Raw genomic sequence first — 22,485 nt, 5'->3', positions numbered from 1 at the left:
TATTTAAACTATTCTTAAAGCATCAAAACATGTTTCTTAAAACCCATGCCATTAAAACCCAGGCTTATTTCTCAGTAAAGCTCTCATTCTCTTTTTACAGAAATGAAATGCATTTGATATCTGTCTGCTTAGCTTAAAAATGGAATACCTACTAAATTAATCTAAATAGAAAACAGATAAATTAGACTCTAATATACCTGTCAATTTTATGTAACCAAAATCAAGTTAAACAAACATAGCTGCATCTTCTGATATTCTTATGCAACCTGCTATCTTCATTTTTTCAATATTTTGGGTGTTCTAGATTCCTAACAACAGGACTGCAAATACTGGAAGATTTGTCATATTTTACTACTTCAGACTTCAACAAATGAGCTTGTCACTTGCCTCACACATTCATTCTCTGAAAAGTTTTTTTGGTTGGTTGTTTTTTGTTTGTTTGTTTGTTTGTTTTGAGATTAGTAATTGTAGTGACTTTTCATTTATATCAATTGTAAATGTTAAAGGCATATACTTAGAGTTCATTAGAGGCAAAGGTATAGAAGCCTGAGAAATGTACTGTGCAAAACGTGGAAAAGACTTTTCAATTCTAAGGCAGGCCTGCTTAGGCTAACTTGGGGATCCTTCAATGAGTGTTATTGCTCAGGGCACACATAAAGAAATCTGCATTTCGTACAGCCATTGGGCGTAAGGTAGTGATTTAGTTATCTTCTCATTAAACTGAAATTTAAAACCTGCCAAAAGGGGGTTCTCAAAACTGAAATAGATGTTGTAGCATGTTTTACTTGTTTATCCTTTCCAGAACTGGGGAAAGGCTCACCTACTTCTAAAATGGTCAGAAACAAATTCCACTTATCAATGAGTTTGAGCAGAATCATGAGCAAACTGAGCAGAAATATTATTATTATTATTATTATTATTATTATTATTATTATTATTATTATTATTATTATTATTATTATTATTATTATTATTAATAATAATAATAATAATAATAATAATAATAATAATAATAATAATAATAATAATAATAATAATAATAATAATAATAATAATAATCTACATGACCTGGAAACATTAGATCAGAAATATGTGGAAGTCAATAATTATTACAGAAAAAAAAAAAAAAAATTCATTAACAGAAAGCTTGATGTTCTTCTTTCTATAGTCATCATACAGTGACTATAGCTGTTCTGAAACTTTGCCAAGAGTTAACTCTATTATAATATAAAATGTCAATGAATTAAATTTAAATGTTAAAAAAAAAAAAAAGATCAAGAGCAATACCTGACTAAATCTTTCATCTTGAGGACCATGCTATACCACAAACTACCACATCAGATATCCTCGGGTGGAAGTGAGCTGCCCCTGGGAATATCATGTAATTCTTTTTTTTTTTTTTTTTCCTCCCTATTTTATTTTTTGCTGAAGCCTCCAAAAATGAAAGCATCACAAGGCAAGAGCATGAGTTATCATCAGACATCTTTCATTAACAAATGAAACATACAATGAATTTAATAGTATTCATTTGACTAGATGCTCCATGGAAAATTCCTGTCACAACCTATCTAGTCATTAGCTGCAGACTCATGCATCATCACACTCAGATATGCCTGCACACATTTTAAATATCTACATGCAATAAATCCACAAGCAGTGAACAACAACAACAAAATGGACTTCTGGCCAAGGATCTGGATGGGAATTACACTGAAATCACTTCAATTCCTTTCTTTGCTGTAGATGCAGGTATGTCAAAATTCAGTATACACAGGTCTCTCTTGGTTGTTCCCCTCCAGTGTTTCCTGGCAGCAATATGCATGCTCTCTATTCTTCCCAAGCAAGGCAACCTCTCTCTCTGCAAGGATCCAACAGAGTAAAGAGAGCAAAACAGAGACCAGAGATCCACCAGCCAGCTGTGTCTAGTACATAGGGACCCAGGGAAGAAGGGACGGTGTGTGCACTGTGCTGCATTCAGGCATGTACATTTTCCACTTGGGCAAGTGCTCAGAGAAGACCTGATGGACCTGCTTATACTATCAGTTGTGCTCTGCATACGAGCTCACACACTTTCCATGAGACACTTCACGCATGTATATCCACTGTACCACTAATGGCACCAAAATCTCATTCCCATTACAGAACCTAGCTTGTGGCATGAAGTGGAAGATACTGAACAGATTTTCTGACAGCTCCAGTTTTAAAACATGATGCTTATAAGGCTTCTTTGCAACTCTCATTTATCAGTATTCTCTACCTATATTTACAGCTATGTGTGCTTGTGTGTGAAAGGTAATGAAATCTGGAATCCTTACAATGCCCAATCTATATTATAATAAAAATAATGAACTCCACAATAATACAAGCAAATGAGAACAGATATACTTAAATGTCATAATATAACTTTACTTTTCAAAATAATCATTCACATTTAGTATTGTAATAAGATAGCAATAGTACAAAAGAAGCATGACAGATCAGTGATAATAACATATTATTCATTACCTTTATTGCCATATATAAGAATAACAAAACATATAACATAAAGAAAAAATAAAATAAAATGCAAATCTACACAATTCAAAGTAGTTGCTAATGGCAGCTCTAATTTTATCCACTTATATAAATACATTAACATAATAACATGTCATGTGATACAAGGCAGGACGATATTGTGGCTTTGTGCTAACAAAGGCCAGCACAATTATTCTGATTCATGCCAGCTTAAAGTTGACATTTGCAAGACAAATGTTATTGTTCTCTCCACCACACTGTTTCAACACCATACCCTCTCCTGTCTCCACCATTTCATGATGCATACCTAGCAACCTATATGACCAAGGAAAATTAAATGTGCTCTTCAGATACCTGCTTGAGGAACATTGCTAATCAGTAGAGAACTATGTCAGAAAATATCATGTAAAAAATCAGTAACATATTTTGAATGAAAGACAGACTTTTTACCATGCCCTAGCACGCTGAGGAATAAATTGCACAGGCAGCTCAGAGTCAGCATGTGAAATTTATTTAGCCTCCCCACATTTCCTCAGGACAGCACTGTAAGACAAGTAATCCCTTTGACTTGAAACATCAGTAATGGAGCAGAAAGGGTATGCATTTGACCTTTATTTATAACACTATACTGCAGACTATATGCAGAAGCTTTTCCCACCACATCTCAACACAACCTGTTATCACGTCCATGTTCTTTAAAGAGGAATATGAGCTTGTGTATTTCAGCATCTGAGAGAGAATTTTTAATCAGATGAGAAAAAGTACTGAGAAATTCAGACAGTACTTGGTGGTTGAAACATTTAACTTGGCTCATTAAAACTCTGATCAAATTAAAGATAAACTGCCAAATAAATAGTGATAGCAAAAGTTAACCCACAGGTAATTTCACACATTTTACTTAATACATATATATATATATATATACATATAATAATTAAATAAAATGTTCTATATTTGGATACTACTAGGTTTTTGTATCTTCTTTCAGTTTATACAGAAGGAAGTATTAACAACCCAGTTGAGGAAAGGCTACCTCAGTGGTTATTTGTCAAATGAGAACCTTAATCTATTGTTCACATCATGTGGAGTTTTCCATTTATGGCTAATTACGAGCAAATCAAGTTATAGTACCAGTATTTACTGTTTCAGAAACAAAGATATATTGAAGTTGGACTTAAAAGCCCTGTCAATATGGTTAGTGATGTTGTCCAGTAGTCTATAGTTGTCCAGTTGACTATAGTTGTCCAGTTGTCAATCTAATACTGTCCAGGTGATTGTTATTTATAGAACTGCTTTGTGTTACACAAACAACACAGGATGGTATTCAATTACTATTCTGATGAACAGTACTATTAAGGTTATAATATGCACAAGAATTCCAGCACTACAAGGTCTGCTGCATCAGCGTTAAATATTGTACCGAGCCCATACTAATACAATTTTCATAAAGACCCAGGAACTGAGAAGCTGACTGGTGTTGAACAACCCCTTCCAATATAAACAATAACTGAAACACTGGGTGATAGAATTAAATTAAATGTTATTCAAATAGAGTGAAATTAAATGTTATTAAAATAAAACTGATTACATATATTAAACATGAAATTGAATTTCTAAATATTGGAATAAAAATACCATCAAGAAAGTATGAAAGAAAGGTTCAAGAAAGGTTCATTAGCTCCACGAGCCTTGAAAAATCTTCCAACAACACTAGTGAAATCCTAACACACTACGAACATAAAGGGGAAATTTTTCAAAAGTTCATATTTCATATCTTCAGAAGCAAGTAATTTTTTTAAGAATTCCTCTTCTAAAGTGTTCAGTGAATTGTTGCCAAGGTTTTAAAAATGATGAACTCCTTTGATAGCAGAAAAATTATGATTTTGAGGTTAAACTCTGTAAATTAAAGAGGAGAGCAAGACTACCTTAGATGTTACTTACTATTTCACCTCTATGTTCTATACATTTCAGTCCAACTCTACGAACATTTTCAGAAGTCTTAGGGATTACAAATACACTATTTGATGTTTTTCTTAAAGTTTCTGTCATCTGTAACACTCTGGGAAATCCTGAAATGCTCCAGAAACACCATGCTAAGCATTTGTTTAGGAGGAGCCTTTCTTCTTAAGAACTGAGACACGACTTTCTATTCAAGGAAGTGCATAGTGCTGTGAATGAGTCTCTGCAAAATCAGAAGTCATGGTCTGAAGCAGCATGTTTTAAGTGCTGCTGTCTTCCTTCACACTGTGTGATTTTCTCTGTCATAGTTTTATGTGTCTTTCAAGAGAGCCTGCAGAGCCTACAGTAACTGAAGTAGCCATAAATACAACTAACATTCATTGCTTAATGGCACTGAAAAGCACACAGTTTTGGTATTGGCAACTGTGCCTCATTCTGCTGAATAATGAAAATATACCTGAATCTATTAAAAGCAAGAAACTTACCATAGCAGGGAACCAAGTAAATACAAAGTAAATAATATTTTTCTCTGAAATAGAAAAGACTCTGTAGTTTCTATTCCTTTCACATGGTCTATATTTGACATCTTTTTTACCTTTCTTCTTCTCTCTACCTAAGAAAAAAAGTAACTGTTCTGATACACAAGCAAAGGGAACAAACAAGATCCCTGAGACATGTGATAAAGCCTTGTAAATGATCTCTTATCCTGCAAAACATCTTTTGTAGCTTATAGAGAGACCTCAGAACTTGAGCGAGAAGAGACGTTTTATTATGGCAGGGGATAAACACATCCTCAGTGCTTAGTGACATAGAAAAACAAGCACTGGCTCCTTAAAACAATTTAACCAATGTCTCCAATTTTCATTTTTGCCTACCAGGAAATTAAAGAAATTGCTGGCATAACCTTAAACTATTATTTGCAAAGAGATTTAAACTCAGTTTTCAAGATGATAAGCAATTGAGAAGTGAAAACCAATCCCTGGCATGCTATGCCTCCCATCTTTGTTCTCCAATAGAGAAAGATGCTCTTTGTAATGAGTTTTTTCCCTCCTACCAGCCCTCAGTGGTATCCAGGGAAAACAGTAAATTAAAGGTTGTTCTTGTGAATTACTACTGAGCACTTCCAACCTGAGAAAAAAAAAAAAAAAAAGATTTATGCTACGAAATCATACCTCTCTGCAGCTTGTATTTATTGTATACATTGTCTGGCACAATAAGATATGTCTCTCAAGCTTCCCCTCTCTGTTAGATAGCTTATAAAGGTCACAAAAGCTAAAGCCAAACATAATGGCATGGAGAAATATTTCTATTGCTGAGTGACTACTGGCTGACTATAATAGCATCAATTTAATAATACAAAATAAAATTACTCAGACCACAAAACCAACATACTAAGTTCCAACATGGAGCTAAGAAATAAACTTCAAATTAGATTCTTTTTACTGTATAAGATAAACTAGTTTCATTCGGTATTGAGGTAAAGAAGTGAACCTTTGTCTGACTCCTGCTGTTTAAAGTAAGAAGGAAAATATCTGGCTCCAGTAATTCCAGTAACAAAATCTGCTATATCAAACCAATTGTTTAATTCTGATGTGGATTGTGTCATCCTGCTGTATCAAGTGTCATAAGCACAAGCATTAAACTATGACATTATTCAGGCCTTAATTTATAGCAATTATACATTCCCTTGAACCACATTTTGATAGTTTTGTCTTTCCTGTCTGAAGGACAAATCATGTTTTTTTTTTTCCCCTCACTCCTTTGTTCCCTCCTTCTTTTCTTTTTCTTCCTCCCTCCTTCCTTCCCTCCCCCTTTCCCCTCCTACTTTCTTTTCTTCTTCTCTCCCTTTCTCCCTCCTTCACTTCCTTCCTTTCTTGAATTTAATAATTAGTATAAACTTAGAATAATATCTCTGAAGTTTAAAAAGACCTTGTAAGTTGATGGGCATCAGAACAGGGCCTTCGGACAGACTCCCTACAGCTGTGAATCCTATTTTCCTGTTATAACTCGTTATATTGGAATGACAATATGAACTTTCTGCAGTTGTGAATGATGACACAAGATTTAAGGGCATCAAGAATTATAACTCTGTTTTATATCACAGAATCTGTTCAGAGAACCTAAAATCTTCAAACTGAAATATACTATGGGTATGCAAAAATGACGTGATGAAGTTTTTGGAGATGTTTCAACTACTTTTGGACATCAAACAAAAGAGGAATCTTAAAAAAGTATTTAAATAAGACTGATCGAGTTGGCCAGAGCCTTAGTAATAGGGCAGTAATGCTTTTGTCATCTCAGCTGCTGTGTTAGGATAGAAGTAGATCATATTTCTAGACAAACTATCTCATTCAGAAGCAGCACTGGAGTTTACTTGCAATCTAACCTTTTAGCTAATAAAATAAGTTCTTAAAATGAATTAAATCTACTTTCCTTATAACATTTCATAAGTTTGAAGTTCAACTCTGTTGGGTGTGGAGGAGGGGGAAAACTACCAAAATTTTTCTATTTCTTCTCCTAGCAACAATTTTCATCATCAACAGCAGAATTGGGGTGGTTGTGGGTGTTAATCTCACAAGGATATTTTAATAGCACAAAAAGGGCTTTTTCTTTTGCTGCTTGTTAGTGCCCACAGCCTCCATGCACACCTGATTTAAAGGTACCATAAAGGTTGAATAGTTACTTGCTTCACAAATAAGATATTAAACTACAGTTCTGGAGTGAAAATAACCTGGCACTAACTTCTCAGGAGAAAAAACAAAAACAAAAACAAAACAAAACAAAACAAACAAACAAAAAACTCCCTCTTAGAATAAATCTTTAAATCCTACAGTAAAAGTTTAAAAAGGAGACAGAGATAGATTTTATGTTCTAAAAATCTATGTACCATATTAAATACTTGGATTAAAAATTGTACCACCAAGTCAACTCAAATTATGGAACCCACTCTGCTTTTGCTGAGTGTGCTTAACTTGTTTTTTACTCAAGTTCCCAAAGAGATAACAATGTCATATTTTGCTGAGGATGTCACAAGTGGAAATAGAAACAGAAAACCCTTGAGACACAAGTAATATAATATTATACAAATTTAAATTTGTTCTATAATTGATTAGTAGGGGTTTTGTTTGTCATTTTTATTTTTATTTGATTATGCCCAAGTAACAAAAGAAATGTCACTTTTTTTTTTTTTTTTCTCCTTTTGTACAGTTGTCTAGCCACTTGCCTGCCTGCAGAATGTGTGCAATTGATGGGCACTCATGATAACACAGAAGCACTGGTACAGGGTAGTGAAAAGCAAAGCACTGTGAAAACAATTTCCTAAAAATGCTGTCCTCTCAGGCACAAACACACAGAATTGCAGAGGTCTAACAAGAATTACCTTGCTACTTTTGAAAAACTGTGGCACTATCAAAGGGTTTCCAGATGAAGAAGTCTCTCTCTCACACACACACACACACACACACACAAAGTCGGCAGTTATCCATACCTTAACATGTTAAGCAGTTAAGACACTGCTTTTAGAGTCAATTCTGATTTCCTTTGATTTGATTTATTCTGGGTGGGCTGTAGTTGCTTACATGGAGTCATGCCTGATAGACACTGGCAAAGTTGAGGGTAATGCTAAAGCAACAAAATTTTTCCTATACCGTTTACAATTATATGATAACTTCAGCTGAATAGTCCTTTGACAATATTGCACAGATACCACAGAGTATTCCTCCTGACCAGTAAAGGGTTTATCTCAGCAGGAAAAACAAACAAGCAAACAAAAATGAACAAACAAAATTATAATGAATCCAGACCAGAAAGGCCATTGGACTGTATTTCTAGACTGGCCTCCTGTGTTACACATGTATCTGCAGCATGCCTAAAGAGCTTTTCTACATTTCACTCCTCATTAAAAAATAAATCTAAAGTGTATTACTAGACAAGAACATGAAAAAAACATATGTAAAAGATATGTAACCATGTCACAGACTGAGATGACCTCAGGAGGAATACCACAATCTTTTTTTACATTGGGGGCAAATGGATACCTTCAAGTCCTTACCGTTTTAACCTGATGGAAAACTGTTTCCCAGTCTAAAATCTGACCAGTCTGCAAACCCATGATTCACCAGGCAGCAAATTTCATATTATCCTCTAAGCTATATCAGCAGCCTCCCCAGTTCAGTATTCTACTTCCATGTGATAATTTTCAATGTTTCATTATACTCAATTTTCCTAATAATGCAGTGTTAGAGCAGATAGATTCTTCTTGAAAAGTACATATAAGGAGCTGCTACACAAAAGAGGTGATGGACAGAAGCATTTTCAAACTGTTTGCATTGTTCCAGACTGTCTGCCTGACTGGAATGAAAGTTTTCATCTACTCATTTTCAGGTAGTTACTAGCTGTAAAATCAGATTGGCTCTCAGACAGGCAAGCCATAACTTGCAATTTCCCACATGCATCCAGAAAGGGAGGTGCATTCAGATGGGATGGTTCTGTTCTCATACCACATTTTCCTTCTATAAGGACTATGAAATATAAAGGGAAAGTATATATAAATAACAGAGTTCTGTGGCTTTTTCTCTCTTCTGAAGCCAGAATATTTAATCTTTACTATCATATATTTATATATTTTAGCATTCTGAAGGCGAAGTATAACATATATCTCTGAGTAAAACATTTTCTTAGCAATGGTTGAGGTCTCTGGACAGCATTTTATATCTGTCATTTTTATTAAAAGACTCTGACATACACAAGACAATTCTACTACCATATTTGAAAGAAATCCAATATTGGATATATTTGTTTATGCAGATATTAGTATGGTTGTTTTGGAAGTGTATGATAATACAATAATAAAACATTGCAATTCTGGAAGTGTCTTTTGGGGGAAATGCAATATCAAAACTTATGTGATGATATAAGGCACAAAGCTGAAAGTCTAGTGATTGTAATCACCTAAGAAGATTAAAAACAACAACAACAACAACAATTTTGCAGAAATGCACTACTGCTTGAAGTACTATAGCTAATAGAGAATTGAATTTTTAAGGAAAAAAAAAAAATGACATGGGTATGAAACTGCTGACAGCCATTCAGAAAGCTCAGACAGTGTACAGTTTCCTAAAATTATCTCATTACAAGAGGACAGGGAAAATGACCTAATAAAGCCTGTTTCATCTCTAAGTTCTATTATCTTCAATAAAAATATATTTACCCATCTAAGGAAAGCAATTGTTTTCACATGTAGATGCCATTTTACAACATAAACACATATTAAATGCTTCCTGGAATACATTCCACATTTACCACAAATTTTCATCTGGAAACATAAGAATTTCCAATTTCTCCTACTTCTGTCAGGATTCTAAGCAACCTCATCAAACACAAATTTATTCTCTGATTCAGAAAAAAATATTTTTGTTGTTGTTGTTTCATTTTGTTTTGTTTTTGCTTTGTTTTTGCTTTTTCTTTCAGAATTTCTCAGACTGAGACAGGTTTTCAAAACCTTTCCACAGGGCAGATTTCCCCTAGATCTTATCATGAGGTTTCCATTCTCTTTCAAGCTTTAAGCAATGAATATTGCTCTATATATCTTTTCAAGCAACATTAATCACAAAAACAAGACACTAGCATATCTTGGATGAGTACAGATTAGCCTAGTATTGCCTAATGTTCTTATTCTTCTTAAAAATAACAACAAAAACATGGTTGTTTGTTTAATAAAATACATGAATTCCCCTAAGATTTACCTCTTTATGGAAGCAGTTAAAAAATGTTACACCTTTTTCTATTTAACCCCAGAAGTGTCTTCTAGTAAAACCCTGGACAAACTACCACCTTTAGTATAAAGAAAGCCCATGATTCGTTACTGTAGACATAGTAACTGTGAGTAGACTGTGCATCAGCTACCAAAAAAAGACATTTTCATTCATTAGATTCATTGGCAGGTGTGAGTAAAGAATGAAATGATGTAAAGTAAAGTAAAGAATGACGATGGGAGGCGGAGACAGTGCAATATATATTTTAATCTGCAGCTAAATTGCTCACTTAGGGTTAATGCCTAAAGAAATCTTAGCTGAGAGTAGCAAAATCAAAAATAGGTCCTGACTGTAACACTTTTACTGTCACACTGCAATTTTGATAAGCCATGCTTTTGTTTCCAGCCATTCTCAGAGAGTTCAGATCTTTTCAGTAACTGAAGCCTTAAGGTACATTTCTCTAATATTGATTTCATTGTACTAATTGTGCTTATGGCAATGTTGCCTACATCAGTCTGGGGTCTCCCTTTGCTTTCATTTGGGATTCCTGAAAATGCCTCCTGGCATCACTGTCTGACAAATCTTTACTGAAGCTGAGTTCTCCTTTTCTCTTCTCAAATGGACTACTGCTGAGCAAACAGACAGCTCTTTCTCTCTCTTGCTTTCATGCAGTGTTAGGAAGGCAGTCATACAAATGACAGATTCAGTTTTATCTTCTGCTGAGTGACAACATCAGATATATAATTAACTCTACTCTTTCCACAGGGAAAGAAATCATCTGAAGTCTTCTTTTCTTTGTAGGGTAATAACAATTAACTTTAATCTAAAAATACAGTAGGGAAAGAAAATATTTTTCCTTCAGTAATGATGAATTCTGAACAAACAAGCACTGGGTAATGGATCTTGAATGGCTGTGCATTTTGCTGGATATTCCAAGAACACATTCCCCTCTCCAGTGTAACAGGGAAAACTGAATGGCAGGGTATCTTTCCACAATAACAAGCTGATTCAAAGGGAATTATGTATTTTGACTTTCTGTAGTAATATTAAACTATTCTACAATGAGATGTTAAGGTGCTGTGGTGGGGAAACGATGAGGAAGTTAGCTCATAAGAGTCAGAATCAGCTCATGTCCATTTGAAGAAGCTTGACAAGCAAGGCTAATCACCTTCAATATCATATTGTATTCATATTCTTACCATGCTTCACACTGATACTTAGATGGTAGAGCACAGAACAGGGACATATTTGATCACATATTTGATCACAGGTTCCCATAGCTATTTAGTGGGATATTGACCCCAGCATACATATAAAAATGCAGTATGGTCTCTTAAATAAATACTGTAGAAATGTCCTGCAGAGCCTCTGGTGAGCTTGAGAACCATATTTAAATAACCTTTATACATTAAGTCAGTTAGATCACCTGTGGGGTACTACCCACTCTGTACAATATCATGATCTTGCCCTTATAGGCTGAGGGTATTTGAATATGTTTGAAGAGACTTCAGACAAGTATTTAAGTGTTTTACTGAACACACAGGAAGCTCTTAACTATCTGCAATTTGCATATCATTGGTAACTAGTTTTTTATAACCCACACATCCATCCCTTCTTTTAGAACTGCAGATGCTCCTCCTCATTTAGCTCAAAACATTTCATATGACATTTCCTAGATGATATGCCAAACAGAGAATCAAAGCCTACAAAAGGTACTCATAAAAGTACATTTGAGATTGAATGCAGCAATTTGCATTCAGCATAACATGAAAATATCTCCAAGGTCAAAAGGGACTGCTTGCACTCATACACTTATGGTAGTTTGAAGTAAAGAATGTTGGATGGTATACAGAAGAGGGAATGGCACAATGTCAATTACAAATACAAAGACAGAAATTAGAAAGTATTCAGGGCACAAGGTATTTTTTTCCCCCAAGAAAAGCAATGTACTTAGGAATGTTTGAAGACAAAAGCAATATATTTTGGCATTAATTCTAAACTAGCACTGTTTCACTACAGAAGAACCTATTTCATTACAAATTAAAGTAAGTAGTACTTGCTCTTGTGTGAAGGATTACTCATGAAAAAGCATGATCTGTAGTAGTAATGATACATGACATCTCTATTACAGTGTCCTAGCCACAATTGTCAAGGAGGCAAGATCCATCAGTCATGTTATACACATGGAAAAAGAAACAATATGCAGACAAATCTTGGCTTGCATTTCCAGAAATCAGTGACAATTACAGGTTCCTCTGGAGTGTTGCTCAGTTAGAAATCCTGCAGCTCATGCCCAGTATTCTGCTTGCTTTATCGCTAATTCTGCATTTGCTGGCTGCAGGCTAACCACTACCACACTATGTGATAGCATATTATTTTTCTAATCCATCTATTTATGTCTGCTTTCAGTGCAGAAGATGATCTGACTGCTTGCATAGTACTCGTCACACAAGGAAATGTTCTTGATTCTACTGACCTCATACCTCAGGATCCCACTCAATAAGAGGAGACAGCAGTGAAGCTGTTCTACAACATTATAACCTAGTTCTGATTTGAGGCAGAATTTTTTCTCAACTCCCCAGAATGCCATATTCATTCAGGCTGGGTATCTGTCTCTGTCCCAAGGGATTAAAAAAATTAATAATAATAATTTAAAAAAATCACTGTAATGTGATTTTTTTCTCTTGAGGGAAGGGATATTATCCAGAGCAACAGGCTTGAGAAATGGGCCTGAGAAATTCATGAAGTTCAACAAGGCCAATGTGAGTTGGGGCAATCCCAAACACAAAAACAGGCTGGACACGGAATGGATTGGTAGCAGCCCTGAGAAGAACCTGGGGGTGTTGTCTGATGAGAATCTCAGAATCAGCTGGCAATGTGCACTTGCAGCCCAGAAAGCCAACTATATACTGGACTGCATCAAAAGCAGAATGGCCAGCAGAGGGAGGAGGTGATTCTCCCCCTCTGCTCTGCTCTTGTGAGACCCTACCTGGGGTCCTGCGTTCAGGTCTGGGGCCCCCAGCACAAGAAGGGCATGAACCTGTTAGAGCAAGTCCAAAGGAGGACCACAAGGATAATCAGAGTACTGGAACAGCTCTCCTATGAAGACAGGTTGAAAGAGTTTGGGCAGTTCAGCCTGAAGAAGAGAAGGCTCCAGGAACATCTCATACATGTAGCAGTATTCCAGTACCTACAGGAAAGCAGGAGAGGGACTCTTCATCAGGTATGCAAGGATAGGACAAGGAGCAATGGTTTTAAACTAAGAGAGGGTAGATTTAGAATAGATATTAGGAAGAAATTATTTACTGTGGGGATGGGGAGGCACTGGAAAAAGTTGCCTGGAGAAATTGTGGATGCCCCATCCCTGGAGGTGTTCAAGGACAAGTTGGATGTGGCTATAGGCAACCCAGTCTAGTGGGAGGTGTTCCTGCCCATGGCAGGGGATTGGAACTAGATGGTCTTTAAAGTCCCTTCCAACCCAAACCAATCTGTGATGATAAGATTGTACGAATATGGTCGGTTCAGTCACAGACATGATATCTTGAACAGGAGAGTTCGACTGGATGACCTCCAGTGGTCCCTTCCAGCCTAAATCACTGCTTGTTCTGTAACAAAGAAATAGTGTTCAGCAGGATAAGAAATCATGACAAAACAGACCAGTGGCCACTGCAGTAATACTCTTAGCTTTAAAAACTCAACTTGATTGCAATTGATTTTGTTATGTGTTAGAGGAATACCAGTGACACAATTAAAAACTTATTTACTGTTTTTCCTCCAAAACCAAACATTTGTTCTCTAGATTACATAACATGCACAGGTATACCCATGATATGTTCATATATCATCTGTATAGCAAGTTCGTCCTTGCTTAATGACAGAGACATGTGTTTTTTCTATGAAAAAAAATTTGAAGGCCCAGAAGGCTATAAGAAAGCAGTATATGCTGACTTTTTCAGGCATCTTCTAGCAAACTGATAGCCTTGAATACATTAAAACAAAATAGTAAAAATTCCCTCAAAGTCAGGTGTGAGACTCTCTTCTTGTACTCTTGACTCTTTGTAAGAGAGAAAACAAAAGTCCAGTGATGATTTTTGAGCCTTCTAAAGATAACACAAGTCTATCACAAAACCATATCACAGAACCATAAAGTATGTACAATTGTTTAGTACATGAAGATACTATGCTTCATCACTGCTTCTGTCAAACCTTGGTACATATTTAAGCATTTTAAACATTATACATGTTTATCATTTTAAACAATGCTGGGACCAATTGTCCTATGATTTTCACTGATATAAATACAGCTTCATGGAAGACTGTGAGCCAAGCCTTCTTTGGACGTTTGAACTATTGTGAGTGCATCACAGGCCAGCAGACCAAAAGAATTACACTAGATGAAAATCTGGCATGATAAGTGATTTAACATTGAAAGGAGAATTGCACTTGAAGCCCAGCAAGCATTTAGAAAATAAACATTCTCTAGAGAGATGTGAGAAATTTTGTTCTCTCCGAAAGTAGGAAATGCCATATATATATATTACTTTTATAATATATATATTACTTTTTTCTTCCTCCCCTTTCTCCCACCTCCTCACCCTCATTATTTTTTTGGAGCCTACAAATGAATTTCAGCAACCAGTAATTTAATTCATTAAGAAAACCCTAATTTTTCCCCTAGAGCTAAAGCTAAAGCTAAGAGTTCTGAATACATATATCAGTGAATTATTTAGGAACTTAAGTATCTTTAAGTGGGAATACTAATGATAAGTGGCACATGAAAAATATTTTTTCTCGTTAAATGCAGTAATTCAAAACATGCTTATCTTTATGTATTTGAACAAATTATAGCAAAATCAACACTTTTTTGATAACTTGTTTGAGCAAGGGAACATTCTTACTTTCTTTTATTTTCCCCTTTTTCGTGATATATATTGCATAGAGAATATAATATTGGTCTTAAAAGTGCACAACACTTTTTCATTTAAACTGTGTAGATTTACCTTGGACTAATTAGTTCCAGATTTGTCATCATTGCCAAGTGGAGTCTTTTGTAACAGCTCTGTGAACTGGGAGAAATGATCATTGGGGAACCTGTTCCCAATTTTGTTCAGAGTCTCTGAAGTCTAAAAAAAAAAGCAAAAAAAAAAAAAGCATATAATTTTCAAAGCTTTTAGGTAGCAAAAGGTGATGTTATCATGACTAGCACAGACAAATTTCCAGGTTGTGATCTTTTGCCATACTCATGCCTTTGTCACTATCTTCCAGGTTTCTGGATTTCTTCTAGAGTTCAAAAATGAGATCAGTTTCAAAGGAAAACAAAAGAAAATCCAACCAAATATTAAGAAGGGCTTTTTGTTATTAACTTGATGCACATAATTTTCCTTGAAATTACTTTCCTTCAAATGTGGATGTTAAAACAGAACTCACATGCTCAGTGCAAATCTTTGGCATAGTTCTGCAAAACTGCTTTAATCTGCCCACCAGGTTAAACGTGTTCAGTCACACACAAACAAGCTGTAGAACAGTTCACTCTTTTCATGTTCCCCCTGCTTCAAAGTGCCTCTCAGCTCCTACATCCCACAGTTTCTTTCTACGTCTCATCTCCTAACACTCCACTGCTCAACAATCTTTTTACTACTTCTCTTTCCCCTAATTTATCAGTTTGGAAGATTTAGATTTTATTTTATTTTTTTATTTTTTGAAAGAACTGTATCTAAAGAACAATAGAGTGGCAGAATTCAAGAAACCTTATGTTTTCTGCCAGTCTGTATCCTAGTGGCACAAACATCTAAAATGCATTTCTTTTCTGCAGTCTTACTAACAGCAAATTAAATGATCAACATGACCTATCAGCTAATGTGAAAATCTTCCCTGTTCAAGCAAGTAAAGAGAGATTGCAAGATGGGCCTCTCTTTTTAAAGAAATAATGAAAAATTTTCATTGTTGACTTTGTGCTTTGGCAACTAAGTAGTTTGATTTTCAAAATTCATACATATCTCACTTTCACAGGGGAGATGACGGTAAGAAAGTGGAAATTTTACAACTCTCTTCTAAAGTCTCATCTTTTTTATCTTTATATTTAAAAAGGTCATTTTTGAAAACTTTCACAGCTATATATTATCCTGAAAAGAGTCAGTAAGCTGTTCAGTTACAGTCAGAAAAGGAAGAGAGATCTAAGGTAAGGATATTCAAGAGAAGTCTCTCATTTTGTAAGCAGGTCACCAGCTTAAAAATGCTGGAAATCTTTATCTGATCTGTGCATCAGTCATGGATGGATTATAGGTAGTCTGGCTGAGCACATGGCACAGTGTGCAGATAACCAGGTTAGCTCGGAACAAGCCACTCCACGTACCAGATGCATTAAGGTCACACTAGTTCAGTGCTGTGCTGTAGCTTCAGCAGGGATAATTAGGTGCAGGAGAACATCCCATTAATGGGACTATTCATCTTCTGATATCGCTTTGTTTGGAGCAAAGCTGAGTGTCTCTACTTGGTAGCAAATATAACTATATGGGTACAGTTTTGTGAAAAACTTTTACAAGTAGCAAAGGAAGGCCTTCAGTCTCTGACTTCTGTACAGAGCGTAAGGCACTGGGTGAAGCAAGTGACAATGAGCTGTCTGTTATACATGAATTCTTGTGTCTCTGGGTGAGTCTTGGACAAGCCAGAGATAACTGTGTGAACTACTATGGCTCTTCAGAAATTCAATAGAAACTAAGAGAGAAAAACAAGCATTATATCAAGGGAAAAAAAAAATCAAGGAGAAATAAGAAACGTGCATGCATACACAAACTATCTCCTTGATGCACTTTCATGAATTAAAAGTCTTACGCTTCCTGTTAAAAATGTTGGTATGAATTTGAAGGAGAAGAAATAGTATATGAGCTGCAGCATGAGGTATGCATCTGTCATAGTCTGGCTTTTGATATTAATATCCTCAAAATTTTTTAAATAATCCAGTTTGTGGGAGGCAGCACAATTTTACCAGTCACTACTGTAAGGACAGGTGATGTTTCTTAGGCATTTTCAATTGTGCTGCACCAGCACCATCATTTCTTTCTGAGTAGAGCTTTAAAGCAAATTCTAACCTCAGTGAAAGGCATCATACCAACAGCTCTGCAGAAGTCAGTGCCTGCATCTTGCTCACCTTGGTTGTGTTGACCACCCCACGCAACCTCTCCACAGTGTGAGCCAAACTTCTGTGGAAGCAAGCAGTATCATTTTCCAAGCTGTAGCAAAAGCTAAAGGCTGCAAATTAAGATCAGACAAATATTTTTGGAATAAGTTTTACTTAAAAAAACAAAACAAACAAAAAAAAAAAACAGATAAAACAAACAAAAATACATCATTTACCCCTAGGACAAAACAATTTCTACTATTTAAATATTTAGATCCAGACAGAATGCTATGAAGATGTCTAACATACATTAGCTGCTACCAAAATTATTACAGTCATGCCATATAGCTTCTGCATGCATGCAGATAGGACAGTACACTATGAGGAAAGACAAACATAGTCATCAGTCTTGCCATAATACATTTTCATTATTCATTGTTGTTACATTTGTTACAATGTTGTGACAACAAAGATAACTATTGTTTATGTAATATTTGTGCTGTATTATTAGGCAACTAATAATAATACTTCTGTGTTCATTTCTGAGGTACTCATTTGAGACTACATTTTTAAAACTGTTTTGTACAGATCAGTCTACAAAAACAGTTGTATAGTTATGAATTTTCAGAGAAACCCATCACTGCACAAAAGACACTGAAAACTACAAGCAAGTCCTTTATAATGGTGTGGAATGCTGTACACTAAATGCTTCCAGTAGCTGGGGAAAATCCTGACATAAAAAGCAGCATGTTTTGTTTCTTGGTTTTCTTTTGTTTTTAAGGTTATCTCCCTAAAGAATTGTTAAATGCTGCTGTCTTCCATTCTTGAAGGCTCTGCTCTGGAAAGAGCAGCTGCAAAGTAAATTGGGCTGTTTTGCAGGAGACCTGCCATGAGAGGCTGCTGAAGGGAGCTGGTCAGCCTGGTTCATACTTCACTAGCAAGCTCAATGTGGATTTACCTTGCTGGGCTTTGCAATCACCACATTTCTGTCCATGCTTCTAGCAGTAGCCTGAATTCAAATCCTGTGTTATTCCTGCATTATGCTGAGTTTTGAGTGTGCCCTAATAAACCATGCTGCTGTCATGCAACTCCACCTACACTAGAGCTGTCCAGATCACAGGAGCTGGAGACCTGGTCTGCTTGGTGTCTTTGTACCTGCCTCTCTTCAGCTCCTGCAGAGCACACTGGAGGTTGAGGGAAACATCTGCTGCTTGAGTATACAGTTTATGAAAACTCTCAGAGCTATGTATCACTCAGAAAAAGAGGCAGGCTTCTCACTTCTCCTCCTGAGGCTGCTCTGCTGGTCTGCCTGGCCCCACAGGTCATTAGGCACTACTAGAAATTTGTGTCTTGGTGGTTGTGCCAAGGTGGGTTAGCAGTGGAACTGGGGCTGATCACACTGATGTCTACAGTGCCTTAAACAACCACTTTATTGTCTTTCAGATCCAAAATCTGTTAAAATATGTCAGATGACATGTATATCAAATGACATACTTAGAGATGTAAACTTTATATATGTATATAATCTATATATATAAAATTCAGATTACATGTGTTTTGTAAGAACTTAGCCCTATTTTAAAGTGGTGTAGAATCTGTATTGCAGTGTACTTTTATAAACAGCTAATCTGAAACACTTGACAGAAAAAAAAATAATCTAGGTTTCTGCTTTCAGAATCAGCCAAACTATATTTTCTCTTGCATAGGTGACATATATATAATGCATAGGTGACACAATTCAGATGAATCATTGCATGTGTTAACATGCATTCAATCCTTTTCTTTAACAGCTCATCTATTGCTGTATATCATACAAACTATTTTATAGCCTTGGAGGCATATAGCACACAGATTACTGAGTGACTGCAGTGCTACTTGCTGAGACACTAGACTGCTGGCTGACTGTAACTGTTTCAGACAGACAGCACTATTTCCTCTGAATTCCTTTAGGGGGTTCTCCCAACAAAGGAAAATGGTTTTGAAGTTTTGCTTTTGCCTGCTTGCTGCCAAGGAAGCTCATAATAAAACCCATGCTGTTAACCCCTGTTGGAGCTGGAGCCAGGAAGCTGTGAGCCAACAGTGCTAAAAAGCTAGATGAACTCTGCAGAGCAAGCTAAATATGCTCAAATATATGCAATCCTGCAGTAGATCAACTGTTGAAAGGCAATTGTTCTATCAACAACATTAAATCTTTTACCACGCAATATAGCTTAGAGTGATTTGTCCCTCGAAATCATTGTAATCAGTGTGTATACATTCAAAGTTTGAGCATTTGAGAAAACAGCTTCACTGTATTTTAAACCAAGGTGTACTTCTACATTATTTATTTATTTATTTATTTATTTATTTATTTATTTATTTATTTATGAAGAAAACTAAGCAGCTGTGGCTTCTGCCACCGTGTTACAGAAAGCATTCCAGGGCAGCTGATACTGAAACATGCAGGTGTCTATTTTCAAAGGAAATTCTGTCACAACGCCCCATGGGACTTGTGTGGTCATTTCTCCAAACAGCCTCATAAAAATGTTTTCCAAGGTGTTTCACATATTCTGTAGTTGCTTCCATATTTATATATAAACACCTGATTGCAATTTGGTATTGTTTTGGAAATAGGGATGTCTTTAAAGTATTTTTTTTTGGAAATATAAACTGTCAATAGTATTTTGTAAATATATACTATCCAACTGAAAGTCTCAAAAGGAAAAATAAATAAATTAATTAATTAAATAAATAAAAAGTGAACTGTATTCTGTAATATAACTTCTGCTGCTTGTCTGCTCTGCACCACTGATCTCTGATTTAGAGTTGCAAGCCTGAAAATACAGAAGAGAACATAAATAGCAAGATAGGAAACAAAAAAAAAAAAAAAAAGAAAAAAGAAAAAAAGAAAACACAGAAAACGTTATCCGTATTCCTTGTTACTTCTCCCAACTACAGTTTTCCTTTCCTCCTTTCACCCTTATGATTGGTTGTCATTTTCTCACAGTACATGTCTAATTCACTCAAATTACATCCTCCAGAAAAAGCTGGTCAAGAATTTTCCAACTGAATGTTTTTTCAGTGAAAAATGTCAAAACACTGAACCCAGAAGTTTTCACAGTGACTTTTCAGTTTCAACAAATTTCCACAAATATGTGCCTATTCTCTGCCATCTCAGCCATGGGGATTCAAGGATATCTGGGCCTTTAGGTCTGTAAAAACTATGCAGCTTTGCGCCCCATTAGGTGTTCCAAGGCATTCCTACTCCCAGGGTCAAGAGCCCCAGGAGCCATCACCTCTGACCAAAGTGTTTAGTTCAGATGGCTGGCATTGCAGAAGGGATAAAGGAGTCAGCAGTTCTAAGAGTCCTTGTCTGAGATGTCCTCTCAGGGATTCCTATGTCTCCACACACACTCATGGGAATTTGGCAGTTGTAGATCTCCCAGGACCCCATGCTCAGGCAAGGCTTTGCCAGCTCTGGGGACTGCTTTTCAGTGCAGTGGCTTCCCCAGGCATTTTTTAACATATTGCTCAGTCTTGTGTTCTGGAAAAAAATAAAAATAAAAAAAATCAAGGCAGAACCGTTCATCAATATTCAAGCATTCTTATAGGAAAAGAATTTCCCTTGAGAGGGAAACCCCAAGCTTTGAAATGTCATCCTTCAAAGATATAGGGAAGAATGTCTCCAGAAATCTGTCATTCAGGGAATATAAAGTTTTACCATGATGAGCACAGGCAGACCTCTTCACCTGAGCTGCATCAGAAGTATTCTAAGTCAAAACAGTTCCCATACCTTTAAAAAATGGTGAACATTTTTCTTCAACCTATCTTTTGCTGTTAGTACTGTCCTCAGGCAGACACACCACAGAGTCAATAGTGTGAAACCCGTTAATCATTCAAAAGGCATATCAGAGTAGATATAATCATAAGGCAACTGTCTTTCTCCTGTAAAGCAAAGCTGCATGCGAAAGTGTGAAATCCATGAATCTGGCGGAGGAGATATTTGTGTCTGCAGCCAAAAGTCTGTACATTTAGATTAGGAAGCTGGATGTACAAAGAGATCAGATAATACAGATAATGCTTAATTCCACAATTTGTTCATACAAATGCCATTTCCATAAAACAAATACAGAGAGCTTAATCATATTGTAAGATCCACGGTATCACAGTAAAATGGCTCTGTAATACCCTTAAGCTATAAATCTTACTCTTAATGTAGTTCAGAGTTAGGAAACATGTATTTCCTTTTAATTTTCTTGAAACCATGCACGTGCATGCATGCACACACAAACACACATATATATTTGTCACATATATTTGACAGGTATGCTAATTTAGGAAAACTGACACATGTCCTTCCCATCTGGTTCACATTTTTCTACACTAAATGAATTCTTATATCTTTGCTATGGCAGACTTGTCACTGAATGAATCTAAGCTTGCTCACAAGAAATAAGCAGTAAGCAAAGATTCTTACAAGGATGGCTCTGGAAATTTTTAGAACTAAAAAAAAATGTGTTTAATCCAATTTCATTTAAAAATTTCTAGCATTTTCATTAAAATAATCCTCAAAAAAAAAAAAAAAAAAAAAAGTCCTTTTTCATGTTTTGAGGAAAATCCCCAAACACTTATTCCAATAAATAATAAATACCAGAATTCTTTTCTTTCAAAAAAGTGAATAGGACTTATGCATTATTTTCCAATCATCTCGAGCATCTAACCCATAAGAAGTAGCTGAGTAATCCATAACTCTATGCCCATTATAAAGTTCTTTTCACATGTGACCAAAGAGCAATTGATTTTAAATTTAAAACTATGTTTAAAACATTTTTAACATGTAATCCTATGACAATGACTGTATTTATACCTATTTCATATACAAGGCTTAATATGCCTCCAGTATTTATGTATAGGTGAGCAGTGCTCTGCGTATGATATGAATTATGGAGGTATAGTCAGCTGGTAATTTGTCACATCTTGCTGGCAGGTAATCTGATCGTGTATGACAGCTATTGTTTGCACGGATGAGTACAATGATTGGGCAAGACTCTTTTCTGAGCAGTCTCAGTGGATGTTTAATGTGCTTGATTTATTTATTTTTTTTAGGTAAACAAACTTCAGAATATACCATGGTGCCTTTAAGAAGTTGAATGGACAGCATGA

Source organism: Aythya marila (genome assembly GCF_965140915.1).
Source record: "Aythya marila genome assembly, chromosome: Z".
Taxonomy (NCBI): Eukaryota; Metazoa; Chordata; class Aves; order Anseriformes; family Anatidae; genus Aythya; species Aythya marila.
Note: the sequence above shows the minus strand (reverse complement) of the source record.